A 9,016-nucleotide genomic window follows, 5' to 3' on the forward strand; every position below is an offset into this window, starting at 1 on the left:
ATTCTTTTTGAGAAAGAGACAGAGAACGTCGGTGCTCTCACATAAGTGGGGGAGGGGCACTGGGGGAGGGAGAGAGAGAATCCCACGGAGCCCATCATGGGGCTCAGTCTCACCAACCGTGAGATCATGATCTGAACTGAAATCAAGAGTCAGATGCTTAACTGACTGAGCCACTCACGCTCCCTGGGAGAATAATATTCTTTAATTTAGTCTTAGATACTGATGGAAAGAAAGAGGGTAACGTGAGAGTTGTTAAACTATCATCAGTACAATATTTTTGAGGAACAAAAAAAATACAGGCATGGAAGCAACACAGATTGTCTGTCTGTCTATCCAGCACCTGTCCACCTATCTTAAATTTTTTTTAACGTTTATTTATTTTTGAGACAGAGAGAGACAGAGCATGAACAGGGGAGGAGCAGAGAGAGAGGGAGACACAGAATCTGAAACAGGCTCCAGGCTCTGAGCTGTAAGCACAGAGCCTGACGCGGGGCTCGAACTCACGGACCGTGAGATCATGACCTGAGCCGAAGTCGGACGCTTAACCGACCAAGCCACCCAGGTGCCCCCCCTGTCCACCTATCTAATATGCACCTATATGCATATCTAAGAGCTCTTTAAAAAAAATTTTTTTTAATGTTGTTATTTATTTTTGAGAGAGAGACAGAGCAAGTGAGAGAGGGGCAGATAGAGAGAGGGAGACACAGAATCCGAACCAGGCTCCAGGCTCTGAGCTGTCAGCACAGAGCCCGACATGGGGCTCACAGTTTGTGAGATCATGACCCGAGCCAAGTCGGACAATCAACTGACTGAGCCACCCAGGCGCCCCTAAGAGCTCATTTTTAAATCATACATAGTAAGTGTTGTGTATTTTTCAGGAGGTGCAGGGTGACTTAGAAATGCACTTTACTCCTTATAAACATAAACACTTTTGTATGCAGATAGATTTTGAGATAAACTTACTGGGGCACCTGGGTGGCTCTGTCGGTTGGGCATCCGACTTGAGCTCAGGTCATGATCTCACAGTCCGTGAGTTCAAGCCCCATGTCAGGCTCTGTGCTGACAGCTCAGAGCCTGGAGCCTGTTTCAGATTCTGTGTCTCCCTCTCTCTCTGACCCTCCCCCCGTTCATGCTCTGTCTCTCTCTGTCTCAAAAATAAATAAACGTTAAAAAAATTTTTTTTAATTTGAAATAAACTTACTGGTATATTTCTTACAAAAAAAAAGTAATGCACTTTTCAAATTTTCATGTACTCAATGATTACCTGGAGACCATGTTAAATAGCAGAACTTTATAGAAAAATGCTGGGTGGGACCAAAGCTTCTCCATTTGTGGAAGATCTCTGATGTGAATACTGCCAATCTGTGGTTCACACTCTGAGCGACAGGGAATGAAGATACTGAGGAAAGGTTTAATGAAGCACTTTGTAATCAAGAAATTTTAGAGAAATAACAGGGTGTAAAGTAGTTTTGAGAAGAGCAAAAACAAAGAATTTTACCATTTTCCATTTACTGGAAACCATTCTAAATACTTTTCACATTAGAATACATAAAACCACAAAAATAATCTGTTTTTATTTTTCGAGTGAGCCAACCTGGACTTGAATGAGAATCGAGGGAACAAAGTGGTTTTAAAAACTCACTAGGCTGGAACAGCAGAGGTAGAGAAATCAATGTTTTCAAGGTCTAAGAATATGGTGTTTGTAGAGGCAGGGAAAACACATTAATCCATCTAGGATGGGACATTTACCTGAAACCAGTCACTCCCTCCTCCTCCCCCTTCTCTTTCTCCTCCTATTCTCTGAGCTTCGCCTTCAGATGAGATTATCTTGGACATCACCCCTGCTTTTGAGAAATGGGTCATCAGTATACCCACCCCCACATCGCCCCCACATCCCCTGGCGGAAGGACTCTGAAATGCAGAAGAGCCTTCCCTTTCCCCAGTCCTAGGAGAGAGTCAGGAAGCATGTGGGTGGAGAAACCCACCTGAATGCCGACCCCACCCAGCGAAATGCCTCCCTGTGAATTCTGCTGAGTTCCACCCATCTCCTTCTGCACCCCTCCGTCCTCATAAACAAATCCTCCCGAGATCCCTTTCCATGGCAGAGCATCTCCCTCCCAGCCCAGCCAGGCCTGCTGGTTTGCAGGTCCCCTGGGGACCGGAGAGCAGCATCCTGCCTGCGCTATCCTGGAACCTGGCCCTGGCCGTGGAGTCCGGGAATGCTGGCATTCTCTGCATCTGAGCGGGGCTCTGATTCCGTGCATAAAGAAAGCCATTCTTCCCCCTTGGTTTTTGAAGCCCTGGATGCCAATGAGCTCCTTGCCTTGGGGAGACTAACCTTATCCCATCTGCAGCAAGATGCAGAAGGAATCAGCCAGTGCGTTGGCATATGCGTAACTATTTTTTAAACATGAGATTTTATTCTTTGGGGCAATTTGTGGCTCAGACGATACTGAGCAGAGGTTCAGAGATCTCCGATAGAGCCCCGCCCCCATGCAGGCACAACCCCTCCCACTGGCAACATGTGTGTAAACATTTTCAGCATTGTGTATAGTGTTAAAATTGCCTAGTTATAGGTTTATCTTTTAAAAATCCCTGGGAATGGCAAAGACCAAATTATAGTGTATTGTATCAGACACAGACATATGAGATACAATGAAAGTGCTGAGGGTGTAAACACTCAATAACTCAATAAACATTTCTTCCAATAAAACGTCCTTTCCCATCCTGGGTGAGCCGGCTAAAACCAGCTCACACACAAAGATAAGCTCACACTCAATTAGGTTAAGCTGATTAGTGGTGGAAGGGGATTTCCTGGGATTCCTGAGCTGTATAAAAGCCCAGCAGAAGACCTGACCTTCTCAGTCATCCCGGAAACCCTTCTGGGTCCAGTAGTATTGGACCAGCGTCTACGTTATCTGAGTGGCCACTGACAGACACAAAATCACAGGTTCGTTTCCATGACTATTTGGGGCCTCCCTTTACCCCTCACAGAAATAGGAGGAAACAAGGGGAGAGGGCCATTTTAGGTGTTGAAGTAAGGATTCCTTAACTAATTGAATTTTTTTGTTTTTTAAAAACTTTTTGTAATGTTTATTTATTTTTGAGACAGAGAGAGACAGAGCATGAGTGGGGGAGGGGCAGAGAGAGAGGGAGACACACAATCTGAAGCAGGCTCCAGGCTCTGAGCTGTCAGCACAGAGCCAGACACAGGGCTCGAACTCATGAGCTGTGAGATCATGACCTGAACCGAAGTCGGACGCTCAACCGACTGAGCCACCCAGGCGCCCCTTAACTAATGGAATTTTTAGCACAGAGCCTGATTAAAAAATTATTTCAAAAATGTTAATTTTTAGACAAATGTTAACTTTTATTATTTTATTTTATTTAAGAGAGAGAGAAAGAGAGAGAGTGATGGGGGGAGGGGGGGAGAGAGAGAGAGAGAGAGAGAGAGAGAGAGAGAATCTTAAGCAGGTTTCATGTTCAGCAAGGAGCCAGACATGGCTTTATCCCAGAACCCTGGCTTTATCCCAGAACCCTGAGATCATGACCTGAGCACAAACATAGTCGGTTGTTCAACTAACTGAGCCTCCCAGATGGCCCTTTTTTATTTTTAAAGTTTATTTAAAGTTTTGAGAGAGAGAGAGAGGGAGGGAGCAAGAGGGAGAGAGAGCATGAGCAGGGGAGGGTCAGAGAGAGAAGGAGAAAGATAATCCCAAGCAGGATTCGTGCTGCCAGTGAGGAGCCTGACTTGGGGCTTAATCTGAAGAATCGTGAGATCATGACTTGAGCAGAAATCTAGGGTCAGACCCTTAACCAGGAGCCCCAAGGAAATGTTAACTTTTAGATCATTGCAGAGAATGATCACCCAGACCCAGGGTTTTTAAAACTGTGAGTGATTTAGTAATTTATCTTTTATGCCAGTGTATTCATGAGAACTTGTTTGAAAGCTGGTTGAAATTCGGAACCCTGATCCTGAACCTGTAAATAAAACAGCAGTACCTGAGCTATGAAGCTCCCAGTCGAATGGAGAAGCAAGAATTACTCTACCTTCATTTGTACTTGGGAAAGGCTTCCTCCTTACTCAGTTTTGGCCATTTGAAATGTGAAAAGGATAGGGGTGGCTGGGTGGCTCGGTCGGCTGAGCATCTGACTTCGGCTGAGGTCACGATCTCAGGGATCTCAGAGTTCATGAGTTTGTGCCCCGCATCGGGGTTGCTGCTGTCAACACAGAGTCTGCTTCAGATCCTCTGTCCCCCTCTCTCTGCCCCTCCCTCGCTGGTACTCTTTCTCTCAAAAATAAATAAACGTTTTTTAAAAATGTGAAAAGGGGGTCAGGTGTTCCAGCCCCATGTTGGACACAGAGTTTACTTAAATAAAATAAAAATTGAAAAGGAACAGATACTTTATTCTAGGTTTTCAAATACGTTTCCCTGAGATTAGATCCAGATTCCCTGACCCCTTTCCTTCCTGTTTCTATGGGAAAATGGTCTTTTTTTTTAAGTTTATGTATTTATTTTGAGAGAGAGAGAAAGAGAATCTCAACAGGCTCCACAGTCTCAGTGCAGAGCCCATTTCGGGGCTCAAACTCATCAACCGTGAGGTCGTGACCTTAGTCAAAATCAAGAGTCGGAAGTTTAATCGACTGAGCCACCCACATGCCCCTGGTCTTTTTTTCCCCCCTGATATAATCTATTATGATAAATTTCATTGTCTTTTTATTATGACAGTCAGTGATAATGTATTCTATTGCTGTTTTTGAAGATACATTTTCCGAATACGCTCCATTTTCCCATTAGATTTTATTTACTTGTTTATTTATTTATGGGAAACTCTATACCCAATGTGGGGCTTAAATTCACCACCTCAATTTCAAGAATTGCATGCTCCACCATCTGAGCCAGCCAAGCACTCCTAATCCCATTTAGGTTTTGATTCATCAATTTCATTTCTTTCTTCCTTTTGTAATCTTTTGTTTTCCTTGCTCCAATTTCTTTTGTTTTCCCGCTCCAATTTCTCAAGATGAAAACTTCCTATAAATTTTATGTTTGTATATAATATGCGTGTTTAGACTAAGGAATTTACCCCTAAACCACGTTTTGCCCTGCTCCTAAGTTTTGGCATAAACTGTTTTATCTTTTTTCTCTTTTTTATAATTTCCATTTGAATTTCATTTTTGATTTTAAGGAATCTGATTTCAGAAATTGCTGGAAATATATTGCATAGTTTGAAAATAGTTCATCTGATAAAGAAGTTAAATAATGTAGTTATATTTAATTTTGTTCAGTTATGCCAGAGGGGAACTAGAGAATGTAAAATATCCGGTTTTCTTACATTTTGAATTTTCTCTTTGAAACCAATTATGGGATCACCTTTTTCCAAGCGTTTTATGGTGTATTATAGAAGGTCTCTAAATATGGAATCTGCATTTCATGTATATATAAAACATGTTAAGTCTAGTGGAGAAGTTTAGAAAAAATGTATCATCTTATTTCTCATTCATTGGTACTATGTTACTAGTAGAAGGATATGCACGTGTAGTTGGAACAAAAGGTGAAAGGGGAGATGGTGGGCAGAGAGGTAGGAGCTGGCTGCATTGCGCATGGGGGGGTGCAGGGGTGTGCAGCGTTCAGCGGTTTCATTTTCTATCCCGCACAGGGCAACAGAGTCCCTGGGACTGACCAACCCCGATGGACCCCAACAGGCTTTCCATGGAACAGGGGAAAGAGTTCTTAAAGCAGCTTGGAATTCCGCAGAGAGATGTAAGTGTGGGAGAGGTTGGGCAGGTGACATGTGGAGGAAGGAGGTGGCCTCCCAGTCTAGCGCTGAGGCAGCTTCCCCTCCCATGACTGTGACCATGGGTGAAAGCCCGTGATTAGCGATGTGGGTATTTGCCAGCTGGCCAATTACAGGGATGTGCAGTGATCAGAGGGCAGGGTAGAGGAATCTCAGTTCCCGCCTGGGACCGCCAGCATTCCCTGAGCACAGGGCTCCCCCGCGTGGAGGTCGTGGGCAAACTCACTGTTGAACCAGAGGAAAGAGCCTTTACTCTCTGATTAACACTGAGCTGAAGAACTCACAGAATTGGGAGCTGTTTTATTATCTTCTCATATCTCAAGGCTTCCTCCTCCGTGCAGAACTGATTGTATCTTGGTTCTCTTTACTCTCTGTCAGATTGACTCGATGACAGAGAAATGGGTCGTTGATGCCGCCGTGGAGGTTCTGCTACGGTTCCCACTGATGCCGGGAGAGGATCCAGGTGCCCGGTGTGTCTCCAGTAAGAAATGTCAGCCTTCAGTGGACCGGCTCACGGCTTCACAAAGACGCAAAGACCAAGAGGAGAGGTGGGACAAATGTCAGGAGTGACGTGGGTAGAGCCTGGGGGAAAATCCCCTCCGGGCGCAGGTGTGGGCTGTAGGCTTCTGCTCAGACCAAGGTGGGGGGGGGTGAGGAAGGGGCTTCTGACTTGTGTGTCCCTCACCGTCGCACAGGCTTTTCTCTGTGAGCTTGCACGTGGATGTGAGCTGGCACGGGCGTCCACAGGTTGCGTGTCCCCGTGTGACTTTGTGCATGCCTCTGTTGAGAACTGGCATGTGGTTACGGGGGTCACGTACGACATTTCACAGGTGTTCATCAGTGTCACATCAAATCTCTGCAAACCTTTGTCAGAGGAAATGGCAGGTTTTCTCAGGAAGATGTTGTTCTATGAAAATTGTGAGTTTTCTGGAAATGTGTAGGGGGGAAAACTCAATAGTGTTGGCCTGCTTATTGGTTTTGATAAATATGGGTGAATGCTTTAAGCTTGGAGGAAGCAGTTGGACAAAAACCCAGCACACAGGCCTGAGCGACACTGAGGTTTTCGGGGAGGACCTGTACAGACATTCATGGCTGCCAATCTCATTTCACCATGTTTATTCCAAGTGGCCTTTTCTCAGGCAGTGTCCTATTCTGGGAGTACGTCATGATGGAAAACAGGTCACAAAATGGCACACAATGGGACCTCAGTTCATGAGAAGACCCCATCACTGGGGGGTCACTCAGTGATCAGCGAGTCCCCCACCCATTCCATGCAGAGAGGTAAAAGGCTATGAGGGACTTCTGTCTCCGTGTCTACATCTTTTTTTTTTTTTCTTTGCTTGTGAATAGGAAATCCAACAATCAGGTCCTGAGGAAGAATGACCAGAGGCCCGAGGACATGAGGCAGATGGCACGTCATTACATACACCAGCGGCCCATAAGACTCCCCATGACTCAGAACCTGAAGAAGCTCCAGAAGGGACCGGTGGGGCAGAGGAATCCCCCACCAGAAGAGGAGAATACCAGGGTAAGCGGAGGCGTGGATGTTTCAAGAACCAGAGGAGCGGCATGGACCCCAAAGAGTGGGTTTCAACAGAAACCTGTGTGCCTCTGTCCTCCGGGATTCTTGCTTATCCAAGGCTGGCCGGGTTTGTGAGGGCCTCAGCTGGCAGATGGGCCCATTCGGATCCTCTGAGGAGCAAACTGACTCCCTATTTAGCGTCACGTTCAGCTTGGTGGCTGTGCCACACTCAAATCCACTTCATAGTCATGACCTTTAGCCACGCAATTCCTTCCTCTCTGGTCACTTTCTGTGAAATGGGCCCTGGGCAGGACCATAGCCTCTCGGATTTCCTGGCCAGGGGCCCTGGGTCTATGTCCTTCCCCCCACTCAACTCCAAATACCTGGCCTGTTAACCTTTCATTTCTGCCCTGATTTCCGCGGGCTCACGGAGGACCCTCTCCCTCCCTCCACAGGTGAAATGCAAGAACTGTGGAGCCTTTGGGCACCTGGCCAGCAGCAGAAGGTGCCCCATGAAGTGCTGGGGTGGGGCCCTTGCCCCCCAGCCCTTGGGCTCCAGTAAGAATGAAAACCTGGAACCCAGGAGGCCTCAGGACTGCCACACCCCAGGGTCCTTCCACACGACTGGCAGCGGGAAGGACCCAGGACAGAGGTGAGGACTCGCGCGGTCAGAATGATTGGGGCAACGGAGCCCCGAGGACGGGGAGCCCCTCCCCCTGCTGTCCCCGTGCAGCTGTGTCAGGCACGGACCAGGAGAGAAGTAGGCAAGCGGTGCCCGGGGTTGACCTCAGAGCTCCCTCGAGCCCTCGGGACTTCCAAGGAGTCGGGCCGGGAATATCTATCTTGGGGTGTTGCACGCGGCAGAGGCGCAGGGGGTCTAAGTGAGAGTATTTCATGCCGAAGCCACGGCGGGGAAGGGGACGCTTCCTGGAAGCGGGGGCTGCGCTGAGGTCCCGGAAGGAGCTGCCTTGGCAAAGTCCACAGGGGCTTCGGGGCCTCCGTCGCCCCTAAACCAGGCCGACGACTGGGCTCCGGGGTCTTCTTGGTTCGCAGTCAGTGGTGGCGACCGGGGTCGGGCGCATCCGACAGTTCCCGCGGTTTGTTCCGCAGGCAAGAAGGGCGGAAAGAGAAAGACCTGCCCCGGAAATTACCCGGGAGACCCCAGCGGAAGCCGCAGAGCGCCTGCAGGGAAGCCGCGGACTCGGGCGCCCACCTGCGGGTGAGTCTTGCTCGCTCCTGCTTCTGAGCTCTGTCTCCATCAGTGACTTGCTGGGGGGTGCAGGGCCATGTTCACTTCCGGGCTGGGCTGTAGGAGCCGCACAGGCGTCCTAGGAGTTTTCAAATCCCAGCTTCTTTATTTTCAAAATGTTTTTTTTCCCCGATTTTGTGCAAGTCAGCCAGCAAACGCTGGTGGGGGCATTTCTGTGCACAGGTGAAGGGTTCTGTCGGATGCCTTCTGTGATCCTATGTCAAGACGAGGCCTCTTTTATTTATTTTTATCTTTTTCATAATTCAGACTTTTAAAAAAGGTATGTATTTATTTCCTTATTTATTTATTTTGAGACAAAGAGAGAGAGCAAACATGAGTGGGGAAGGGGCAAAGAGAGAGAGAGCGAGAGACAGAGAATCCCAAGCAGGTTCTGCACCACAAGTGCAGAGCCGAAGGCGGGGCTTGAACCCATGAACCGGGAGATCGTG

Source organism: Acinonyx jubatus, chromosome E2, assembly GCF_027475565.1.
Source record: "Acinonyx jubatus isolate Ajub_Pintada_27869175 chromosome E2, VMU_Ajub_asm_v1.0, whole genome shotgun sequence".
In the NCBI taxonomy this organism is placed as follows: Eukaryota; Metazoa; Chordata; class Mammalia; order Carnivora; family Felidae; genus Acinonyx; species Acinonyx jubatus.